The following is a 13,170-nucleotide window of genomic DNA, read 5'->3' on the forward strand; positions in this document are numbered from 1 at the left end:
CTTTGTGAATTTTAATCGAGGCAATAGTGTCGAGTGCCTTTGTGATAGCACTGATGAAGGCTTCCACAAGGTCTGTATTATTAGCTAGGTTGTCAAGAGTAGGGAGAAGATGTGGTAGTAGATTTTCCGCAGTAATGTCTTTTTTCCTCCTAGTGGGGAGTGGTGTTTACCATAACTGATGGTTTAGGGAAGAGAAGATCAAGTGAGGCAGAGAAGGTAATTAAATAGTGGTCCGTCCACGAATGGGGTATTATATTAGTAATATTGATGTTACAATTAAGGTCAACAACCCAGTCTAGGGTCCTTCCTTTAGCATGTGTGGGGGTAAGGACTTTTTGTGTCAGCCCATAATCCTTCATTAGTGAGGCTACAGATAGGGCATATATATACTTACTGACCTTCATTGTGCTGTCACGTATTTATGACTCACGCCATAATATGCTCACTGCTTGTTCCTACTCACGCGCCAACAGCTGAAACCAACACTTTGCTCACAGAAATGTAATTATTGCATTGACTTGTACTCACCCGGCAACCTGACGGTTACACTATTTTGATTGCTACACCATTTTAGCCTTATTATCTGAATGCCGCATTCAGTTTATATCTGTCATGACACTTGAACATTGTATTTAGCCATTGCCTGTCTCGCCAGCCTAGCATTGCATTTATCCATATCTGCATTGCTATTTGCGCATGGCACTAGCCTATGCTGCCCCAATAATGGCTTGCTGCATTTAGCCTACGACTGCCTGCCCTTTGAATGTTGCATTAGCCTACATCTGCCTTATTTTTGAATACAACATTTAGCCTACACCTGCTTGCCACTTTCAATGCTGCATTAGCCTATATCTGCCTTATTTTTAAATACCGCATATAGCCTACACCTGCCTGCCACTTTGAATGTTGCATTAGCCTATATCTGCCTTATTCTCGAATACCACATTTAGCCTACACCTGCCTGCCACTTTGAATGCTGCATTTGCCAATATATGCCTTATTATTTGTATACTGCATTCAGCCTCCCGGACAGTTGAGGATCGCACCTAGATTATGCCCAATTATGCAATAACCCAAACTTGCATCTACTTGTGACCTGCCAATCCTTACCTATGATCATGAGGAACCATAAAAGCTCAGACAGCATACCTTGTACTAGGCCTTCTTGCCATAATGGCCTCTGCCTCCCTCGCCTCATGCCCACCCAAGGATAGAAACATGAGATTAAGATCTAGACTGTCCCGTCTCCATGAACCCTCTACAAACCATACCATTAGAGGCCTTTCATGTAAGGCTACCCAACCCATTGGATCATCCAATAAACGCACACAACACCAGACCCATAATCACCTGCCCTTTGTCCTCCCGGCTACACCCCAAACAAACCACTGAAGAGCCACTAAAACTAAACAACCTCCCACTACTAAACTTACAAGCACCCTACCATTATCTGGGTCGCTCATCAATGCCAGATCTATGGTGGCTCACGCCACTGATATTGCGGACGTTGTAACTCATGAGAATCTGGACCTCCTGGTCATAACTGAGACTTGGCTCCACAAGGCCGCAGGCCCCACCATTATGCTAGCTGTACCAGAGGGTTACCAACTTCTAAGAGCTGACAGACCAAACGCTAGAGGCGGCGGTCTAGCCATTATCCACAAATCTAACCTATCCATCAGACTCACTACCACCCCTTCGTTTCAGTCCTGTGAGACTCTCACAGCTAAATTGCAACTCTCTATTAATCATACCCTTAACATCCATGTGATCTATAGACCACCTGGATGTTTAGGCTCTTTCGAAGATGACTTAGATAGCATCCTGACCAAAAACACAAAGGACCATGCACAAATTCTGCTATTGGGAGATTTCAATCTTGTTTTCACCGATAGTAATGATAAACATGTATAGCACTTGGTGTGTGTAGGTTTAATATGTTGGCAGTACACGCATACTTGCCAACATAATGCATTCCAATCTGTAGGTTCTTGTGTAGTCCTAGTTTTTTTATTTTTGCATAGCGGGACGTGTAGTTCCACCTTTCTAGTTATAAAACATGGACTAAAAGTTCCAGATTGCAGAGAAAAATCCAGGACTGGACAAGCACCTACAGATGGGAATGGGTTATGTTAGCAAGTATGCATGTACTGCCAACACATTATACTTCCACATACCAAGTGCCACTTAAACATATTTTGTACAAATGTTTTGCATCTGCTTTTTCTTTGTTTTAGGAAATGGTTACACCCAGTGCTGCTATGAATGCACATATGTATTTTTATACTTAAATGAAAATTCTCATTAAAAAACATTTTTAAACACACAGCATTGCAAGTATTTACTGCTTCGTGTGAGCAGGTGCTGAATGCTGCAATGCATGGAATTTACTGGAGTGGTTAAAAAAGAGAATATGCTTATTGAAAAGCGTTTTCTATTGTAAGTAGCAGGAACCCTCTCTCTCTATATATATGTATATAAATATAAATATATATATTACACGCCCACAGTAGTGGCCGTGTAGTTATGGCTAAGTTGCTGTTTCCATACAAAGAACACTTTTTGGGTGGCTTATAACTTTGCGCCCCCTGGACGAATCCTCACCAAACTTTGCAAAAAAAGCCACTGAATTTTTTTGCAAAGATTGGTAATGTTTGGTCCAGGGGGGCAAAGTGATAGGGGGGGTCCCAACATGTTTTTTATTCCCATAGACTGAATGGGGGAAAACTTTGCACACTATAGGCGAAACCGCTGGACGGATTTGCACCAAATTTGAGGCAGTGGCAGGGGCTTGGGCGTGAAAGCGTGCTTTTGCAAATTTTGTGCCAATCCATCCAGTAATTCCCTTAAAAATGATTAAAAAGTATGTTTCTAAAAATTAGTGATAACTATGTCCGCTCCACGGTCACACTTCCCTGACGCTCTGTGGAGAACATTGCAATTGGCTATTCCGTGGCGTGCTGCCCACGACCAGTTGCGCTTTTCCGATTGGTTGTGGTACAGCGTGAAGTGCGTCGTAATCTTTCGATACGTCCGCCATGTTTACTTCATTTTCTGTTCAACGCGAACATCGGTGCTAACATACGTAAATGAAGAAGGCACCAATGCACTTATAACACTTATGGAACACTGTTTCGAAAGGTGAGCGTTAATGAGACTTGGTAGTAAAAAGTCAAACATTGAAGTATTCTTGTTAGCACTGGCATACGGTACAGTGGGACTTGCTACTGATTGTACGACACGAACTTACTTTGTCCATTTTACAATCCATAAACAACATTACTGCGGTCAGAGTGGCGGGAATCTGAGGCAGCCACCTGCTCTTTTTCGTACATACAGCCCTTCTGCACGTGTACGCCAGTAGCGGTTTTCATAAATAGACGCTGATATGTTGTTGCAAAATGAGAATGTATTTGCATTTGGAGTGAAGGCCACTGCATTTTCTCTTTCCAACACAAGTTCAGTACGGCCGCATATTTGTCGATACCCATAAGGCTATCTTGTTTTTTAACCTTGAAGTACAGGGAAAGAGTAGAAAGAATGTAGGGAGTAACAGTTTGAAAAACATATCGTTCGATAAGGTTATGCTTCAAAAACATTTGCACCGACCATGAGAAATTAGTTCCCGAACAGGCGGTCTTCCAGATACACTAGTGTCTGACTACAGCTTACATTAGATCATGTAAGTGTATTTTTGCCGCCTAAATTCCGAATTGATGTTATGTTTTAGTTTGTAAAAAAAAATATACATTTTCCCTAATATTTTGCAAGTGTTATGTGCCGTTGCAATTTTTTCCCTATTATGGACATTGCACATTGTCGCCGTTTATAGGGTGCCACTACATTTCCCCAAATTAAAATAATATTTAATAAGAAAGGTATGTGTTACAATTTTTTTTTGTGTAGAGGTTGTGCAGTGATACACATTTTATTTCCCCTTCCACCGCACAGCTACTTCCAAAGAAAAATTGTATTATTAAAAACGACGTACCAGCTTTCTGTGCCATTCAATTTATTTTTTCCAATTATGGACATTGCACATTGTCGCCGTCCCTAGGGTCCCACTACATTTCCTCCTATTGAACACATTTTTTTACTGAAAATGTTATGTAGTACAAATGTGGTTTATCCAAAGGTTGTGTATTCATACATCTTTTAATTCCCATTTCCTCCTCAGATACTTTCTTCCCTATTGTGATTGTCACGGATTACAGCTGCCAAGTGACAGGTTTTTTAACCGTCAAATGCAACTGTTTATAACCGGCTGTCTCTGCATCATCATTCACTGGGATGATTGTGTGGGCCCTTTGTGTCCTTACGCAGCTGTCGCTATAAGAAGTAACATTCCATCCTTTCTGGTGCTGGAGATCACAGCGGTTGACGTCGTCTTGCACATCAATGTGGGAGGAAAACGACTATTGTGGCGGCAACGCTTACTTTCTGTGTGTGGAAGAAAATAATGTGACCTTTAACATTGTCAATGTCGACCAAAGAGACAAACTTAATGCTTCTATGGAAAAGCGAATAGTGCTATCTTTTCGCACAGTTCATTGTGAAAGAAAACTACTTTAGTACTTGCAAAGGGCGATGATTTCCCTCACTTTATTGTGAAATAAAACTACTTGACAAATTTTTAAATGTTAGTCTTTTCTTTACAAATTTACTCTCTGTTTGCACAATGTGGCATGCTTCGTTGCAGGTCGTAATGAGTTCTTTTGTAGGTGCTACATCACGGCACGTACGTCCATATGGATGCATTTGTTTAAGCTGCCAAGGAACATTATGGAGAAAGTTACTCCATACCACTTGGATTGGCTACGGGAGGGTCTGGCACATCTCATATGCATTAGTGCCGTCCGGTCAATTTCTGTCACCGTCAGCCCAATTTCTGTCACCCAGATGCCCGATGCACAGAAATGTGTGTACAATAATATATGGTTACACCCTCCCAATACACATATCTTCACACCTTTCCACCTGTGTCACTTACAAATTTTGTGTCGAAAGGTGGGTGGTAATGGTGTTGCATCCAGTATTTCTGATGTCATTGCACTTCGCATCACAGAGTTTGTTTGGTATCATATGTCAACGTAAGTACAGTACTCCTTTGCTGTTTTTACGCACATTTTTACAGAAAAAAATTAGTAAATGTACAATACATGAATGTAAAGGTCAATGACAACGACTGAAAAGCTTTGTGTTGTGCATGTGATAGTCTTTTCATATTTAACAGTACAGCTTCCGTCTCTGAGGGGTAGCCTCTATGTATGGGTAGTGCCCACAATGTCGGGGGTATGCCTACTGGCCTTTACTGCAAGGAGACAACATTGCATTTAGGTCTCCATGACCACCAGGGACTGCCTTTCTGGTAAAAGTCTTACTCTTAACCACATATTTATCAAGGAACACAAATGTGGTGCTGCCATAACGGTAACACAGTTTATTTTTTGGTTTCTGTAGCCTGCAATGGAAAGCGAAGAAGGCTTTCTATCCAATGCCCGTCTTCCCTTTGTATGGTGGCCATCTTGAAAAAGGATTTGTTATCTTCAGCTGGGAACGCCAGAGGCGTTCCGGTTGAAGACAAAAAATCCTCTTTCTTGGTACGACGAATTATTGCTGTAAAATCTCGATTGCCAATGGCATTCATCCCCCACTCTTTGGGGAGGAATGGGGGTGAATGATCCAGAAACGTCAGTATGCATTCTTGCTTATATTGTATTGCACACTTACATTGTGGAGTTCTGTGGCGGAAATTTTGCAGTTAGAAGGTCTTACAACAATACCTAATGTATTTTCGCACTGTTACACATGTCATCGTGAAGTGTGTATGACTGTTTGAACACGCCCCCATGCTATACGTCAGCATATGACAATGTGGAATTCTTCGAAAGGTGGGCAGTTACTTCAAATGTTCCTTTACAGTGTTACTATTGGAACCCTGATAAATGTAGTTGAAAATATTTCTTACAGTAAAGTTATGATGCATTTATATTACTAAAAACCTATGGCATTCAGTTAAAAAAATTTTATTACAGGGAGGTTATGGTTACATTGCCCTCCCAAAAACCTGTAAAATTCACTACAAAAAAAACTTTGTTAAGGGGACGTTATGGTTAAGTTTCCCTACGAAAAACCTGTGCACTTCACTAAAGAAAAATGTTTGTGATGTCATCTTTCTTGCCCTGGGTGTAAGTGTTAGCAGTGCACAGTGGTGCGGGCAGTTATGGTTGCTTAGCTTACCATAATGGGCGAGTGTGCAGTGTTTTTTGGTTTCACTGTGAAGTATAACATCCCTTTGACAAGGTTTTTTTACTGAATGTACATATATATATATATATATATATCAGTAAAAAAACTTTGTTAAAGGGACTTTATGGTTCCAAATAAAACCGAAAAACCCTTGAAATTCGCCAGTTATGGTAAGCTAAGCAACCATAACTCGCGCCACCACCGTGCATTGCTAAGACTAACACCCAGGACATCAAAGATGACATCACAAATGTCATTGATGACATCACTGATGACATCACATGTCTGGCTCACTATTTTTTCTTTTGCTGACATATCTAGGCCACATGGTTTTCTTAAGTAACAGTCAGAAACTAAGAATTTTATTTTATTTGTAGACATATCCTTCTAGTAGGTTCTTACAGTAATTCTCTTAGAGTACAGTCACATCATAGGAAACATATACATATGGGAAAACACAAGCTTGAAAGACAGCAATCCTTTTTGTGCATAAAGATAATCACTAGACTTATGAGCACTTTCTGATAGTTCTGTTGTTTTTTTATGGCTGTACTTTCCCTGTATATGGTCATATTTGTATACATTGTACTCACACTACTTTCCTTAGGGTCCAATCACATCAAGGTATACATATACATAGGGTAAATAGCAGCTTTGAAACAGAGCAATCATTTATTTGCATGAAACTAATCAGTTAAGTTATGAATTGTTTCTGCTACTACTTGTGCTTTTTTGCTAACTTCACTTTCCCTGTATATACCCATATTGGTATGTGTTCTTGTGTCTTTGTGTTTTGTCTATAGTAATGCAATTATGTAATACATGGGTTTTATTAGCTACTTATTACATATTTCACAGTACACAAAAATCTATTAAGAAAACAATTATCATTTCATTATTCAACATATTAACATTACGAATATCATACCTTCATCTTGTACGCTGCACACAATGTTATGTTTCTGTATGAGTAGCTTAGTATACTAGATAGAACCCCATAATAGGATGCTATTTATATCAATGCATCGTTCAATGCACTTATTAGGGTATATTTCTTGCAATGATTCTTGACACTTCTTTCGCAACATAATAAGAATCCCTTCTACACATATTTCATGAGAAGTACATACACATGTGATGTCATCAGTGATGTCATCAATGACATTTGTGATATCATCTTTGATGTCCTGGGTGTTAGTCTTAGCAGTGCACGGTGGTGGCGCGAGTTATGGTTGCTTAGCTTACCATAACTGGCGAATTTCAAGGGTTTTTCGGTTTTACTTGGAACCATATCGTCCCTTTAACAAAGTTTTTTCACTGAATTTCATAGGTTTTTAGTAGCGCAACTTAACCATAACGTCCCTTTAACAACGTTTTTTCACTGAATTTCATAGTTTTTTTAGTAGCACAACTTAACAATAATGACTTTGACTTTATATACATGTCATATGGAACTGACTAGATCTCTTCTTATGAACTTGATGTCCGCGAACTTATTTAATGTTCGCGGACATGTTCGAAGAACAGTACCACTACCTAAAAACTGTGGGGGGGGGGGTGGGGGGGTATGTTTGATTGTTATATCATCATATAGGAACATTTAACAAATTCAAAAAGCAGCACACAAATACATTATATATAGTAATACATAAGAAATGTAACCCATATATGTAACACACTAACCATTCATTTAAATACAATATGTTCTGAAATGGAATATACCACAAGAAGATAAATTGGCTTCCAACATAATTACCTCACAGACACAACAGAACTGAGAACAAGACCAGACCCACTGAATACATAGGATTTATCTTACCAGAAATAGTAAGTGTACTTCATTTTACTCATATATTTATAAACTTTCTGTATTAGATTGAAAAATATATTATCTTTTTTTTTTTTTCACAGAAATGTCTAGTACTCTGGAATGGCTAGAGGACAATTTCCCACATGAAGAAATGTCACAAGATAGTGAAACTAATGGTAAACACTTTATAATATAAAACATTTATTAATTATTTTTTTTATATACATTTAACATATATATTAGTTTTTTTGTACAGAGCATACCAGAATAGAAAAAACGTCAGAAAACCCTGTTATGGATAACAGTCTTCACAATATAGAAGAAAAAATGGATGTATTGTTGGCTAATTTTAATAATTTAAAAACTTTTGTAGAAAATCATTTCAAACCAAAAACCTCGTACCATTGCCCCACATGTACTTGTCCCTCCTCACCATATCCCAGTCAATTATCCCCAAACCCTCTCCATAATCCAAAACGTTTTGATGAGATTTCCATCCCTTCTTCACCTAATACCAATCATGTTGAAACCCCAAATTCTCCTGTTTTTGTTTCTGTTTCTGCCTCACCTTCTCTGTCATAGATTATTAATATATGTTAAATAAAGTTTAATTTTTATATTGTATTGTGAATAGTTTCCGTTTTTTTTTATAAAAACAATAAAAGTTTCCGTGGACAGTGCGAGTGTTCTGAAATGTTCGTACATAAACGAAAATGGAGGTGTCCTGAAGAACACCACACCTGTTCGTACTGTTCGCTAGCAAGTTGAAACTGTTCTAAAAACACACGTGGTGTCCTGAAATGTTCGTAAAGAAACAAAAATTAAAGTGTTTTAAAGAAAACTATATCTGTCCGTAATGTTCGCTATCAACTTAAAACTGTCCTAAGAACACAATTGGTGTCCTGAAATGTTCTTAAATAAACTAAAATGATGTGTCCTGAACAACAGTACAGCTATTCGTAGTGTTCGCTAGCAACATGAAACTGTACTAAGAACACACGCGGTGTCCTGAATTGTTCGTAAACAAACAAAAATTAAAGTGTCCTAAAGAACACTATACCTGTCTGGTACTGTTCGCTAGCAAGTTCAAACTGTTCTAAGAACGCTATTGGTGTCCTGAAATGTTCATACGTAAACGAAAATGGAGATGTCCTGAAGAACACTATACCTGTTGGTAGTGTTCGCTACCCAATTGAAACTGTTCTAAGAACACAATTGGTGTCCTGAAATGTTCGTACATAAACTAAATTACACGTGTCCTGAAGAACCCTATATCTGTCCTTACTGTTCGCTACCAAGTTTAAACTGTTCTAAGAACACACGCGGTGTCCTGAAATGTTCGTTTCACGTGTGACGCACTTTTAATTACTTCAGAACCCGAACATTGTCCATAGGACATCAATGCGCATGCGCTAACCAATCTCTGTGCACTTGGTGTCCTGCGGACAGGCGCTTCCTTCGCGGATTAGTTCGCAAACGGATCATATGACCGCGCCCACGCTCATCGTGTGTCCTGAAATGCGGACACTGTTCGTGTCCCCGAACAATTTAAAAGTACATTTTCAGTTAATCCATAATATTTTTCAATAAAATCTCACCATGGCACAAGTCCCACATAGCAATCTTGAGTTTCTATATACCTTTTGAAACTTTCCGATCCTTTTTTTGTGTTCGATCTGTCCGCGGACAGTGCACATGTCCGCTGACCGTGCACAAGCACCCCTATAAAAGACCACGCCCAAGAGCTTATTCCCATTGTGTTTCTGGCTATTCTTCAGAACACAGTGATTTTTGCTGCCACCTGCAGACTACACCATCATCGAGATGGCATCCTTGGCTGCTGAACTGCCACTTGGTGCTGCACCTGCTTCAACACCACCCCCACCCCCTCCACCACCACCACCTCCCCAAGGGCCTGAAGAGGGGAACAGGAGTGAGGATGCGGAGGAGGAAGAAGAGGATGATGAGAATGAGGTAGAGGAAATCCCTACTACCCGCACTAGGCGTGAGTCTTGGGTGTGGCGGTTATTTACCATTCATGGTAATGTTCCTAAGGCTCGTGCGAACCGTGTTACCTGCAATGAGTGCAAAATGATACTCAGTCGCGGGAAGCACAGTAAGTACAGCTTTGGGACCACTACTATGAGGCGACACCTGAGGTCATATCACTCTGGGGCTATTCGCAGGGTTGTACCTTGCGAAGAAGGTAGCAGGTTGATTTCCTCTACTTCATTCTCTGTTTCTGATCCTGCCACCACAAGGACCACCTCTGTGGGACAGCGTCTTTCTCAAGCTGCCTCACAGGCCATACAGAATGCTGATGACCCTTACCTTTCGAGGGTCACAGTTGTATGTATGTACTGTGACACAGTACTCTGCAGGGGGGAGCGACTTCGGAGTGCTTTTGAGACTATCGTCTCAGAGCACGAGAAGACCTGCTCACTACCCAAATAAAACCCACTCTACATCTTCCTCTCTCAGCTCGCCCTTTCTTATCCCTGTGGTTGGTGTCCCCCCCTTTACCCTCCTTTACCCTCCTCTCCTAGTGTGTCGTGTCTGAAAAACCAAAAAAAATACAAAATTACAAAAATCAAAAAAAATAAGGCTCTTTTCAGAGCCGCCTTTCCCAGTTAAAAAATAGAAGAGAAAATAAGTGAAGCAGGGCTCTTTGTATTTTTTAGAAGTCCGCGGACAGTTCGCGAACATTAAAAAAATTGGGTTGCTACTCCATCACAAACATTGTAATTTTCTCTGGAAAGAAGTGGTGGCTCCGAAAAGAGCCTTTGGGTGGTGTTTGTAAGTCAAAAATTGTAAATGCTTAACATCTACTTCAAAATCGTTGTTGTAATTCCAAAAAAGGTTGCAATGCATTTTGTACATTTCTCATAAAAATCTGATTGCCAGCATAAGTAAGATGGACTCCATCTCTGCGAAAAATGTATGTACTACAAAACATAATATTTTCATTGTGAAAAGAAGACATGCCAAAATCTCTTAGAAAGCCACACACAGCCTTATTAACATTGCGCCTTGCTTTTTCCATTTGTGGACCAAATGAAGAAGAACGAAGCCACATTTGTCTCTGCGCAATCCGTGCAAATATCACTTGAGAATTATGAAACATGTCCATAACCTTCCTAAGTCCTTCTTTCATAGCAAATTGCAAAAAAATTCCAGTCACATGTCCTAAACTGTTCCCTCCACAATGAATTACAATTATGTCTGGATGTTGCTCTGTCTCCAAAGTAGCACAGAGAGGTAGCAAGTCCAACCACTTCATTTCACGTACTCCATGCCAGTGTACTTCCACATGTGGGAATCCAAGATCTACAGCTACTCCACAGCTTTCTGCAAATGTTAAACTAACATTTTTTAAATGAAATATATAGACTACATATATTCAAACAAAATTGCATGCAAACACAATCTATGTTTAAACCTTTATAAAAAATACTTATACAATTTCATATTTTTTGTTTTTATTTATTTATTTACTTAATTACTTTAAATTAGACATGACATTGAGGCGCTATTACCTAGAACAGTTTACTTACAGAAATAGTGGTATTCACTAATATATTATAAATTTCACAAGACATAGTAAAGATATTTTTTTTTGCTACAGTTAGTCATTCAATACAATTTGTTCATTAAGAACATATCATATGTACTGAACTGATGCAATGTATCTTATGTAAATAAATTAGTTTAATGGTTTTACAGAAGGCATTGAGGATTTCAATTAAAAAAATCAATATCTAAATTCAAAACAGTGCTATATACAAACAAAGTTACTAATTTGAAGTTTTTACAATTGCAGTGAAGACCAGTTTCCTGAAAAGAAGCAGCCGAATTCGAAGAAGAAAGAAAAACTAAGAAGTTACCTGTTAATTTAAAAAAAAAGTAAGTAAAATATCACCATAATATTTGTATTATTAATCAAATATACTATAACATTAATACGAGCTATTTCGGTTTATTAAAATAGAGATTTTGTACCATTTTGTCCAAAAATGTCCATATCTTAAACAGCGATTTACAGCCAGAATGGCCCAAAAATTTCTATTTTTGGACACACAAATTACCCAACTGAACCACAACAATGTTCATATTATAGAACAAACAACTGTTTTAATTGTATACATTAGATTTACTATTTGTACTTTTCCACACCACTAGCTTACTTTTTTGTCATCTGAACCCCAGTTTAGTAACAAATAAATTCAAGAATACCTATCCCTACTAGTTTTAGTTCCCAATGCACAATCACACACCATTACATACATCTTTATCATCTTACTCAAACACTCATGCACACAGCACACATACATTCCAGAACACCCCAACCCATATCTTCTTTATTTTTTTTAACAGACCCTAAAGAATACCTACCAAAAGTCAAGTCCGTAGAAAGCAACGCAAAAGTAGAGCAAATGAAAATAAAGGTGTCCAACATAAGCATCCATCTCTAGCAGAATTTGTAAAAAAAAGTTGAAACAAAACAGCTAATGCAATCATTTAGTGAAACACAAGAAGTTTCAAGTACAACAACTTCGCTTCCTCTATCAAAATTTAAAACAAACCAAAAAACAATTAACAGAAAATCAGCTATCAGTACAGATAAAACTACTTCTTCAAATGTTAATATAGTGCAAAGTAAGCATACCAAGAAAAGTATTTTAGCCAAAATATACCGTCACAAAGTCCTTCAAAATCTTATAAAAACAGGAGAGAAATCAGGTTCAAAGCTTAAAACCTATCGTAGGAAATTAATCTTAGAAGCATTGATGGACAGTGCAATTCTTCTCAAAAGAAATTTATTTATTTTACTGTTAAACAAAATGAAACCACTAACAAAACTAATAACTAAATTACAAAAAGACTTCTCAATAAACAAAATATCAACAGAAAGAACTTCTTAAGTATCAGCGGAGGTGAATGGAATCACACTACAAGCACAGAACCATATTTTAATGAAGAAGCGTACAAACAAAAGCAAACTAATACAATTGCCATACATAGCAGTGGTCGAGGTTATGAAAAAGTGAATAATACCATAATGGAACAAGAAGTACTTCTTACAAAAATATGCCCTGAAAACTTAGAATTAC

Source organism: Ambystoma mexicanum, chromosome 11 (assembly GCF_040938575.1).
Source record: "Ambystoma mexicanum isolate Mex_15411 chromosome 11, UKY_AmexF1_1, whole genome shotgun sequence".
Classification (NCBI taxonomy): Eukaryota; Metazoa; Chordata; class Amphibia; order Caudata; family Ambystomatidae; genus Ambystoma; species Ambystoma mexicanum.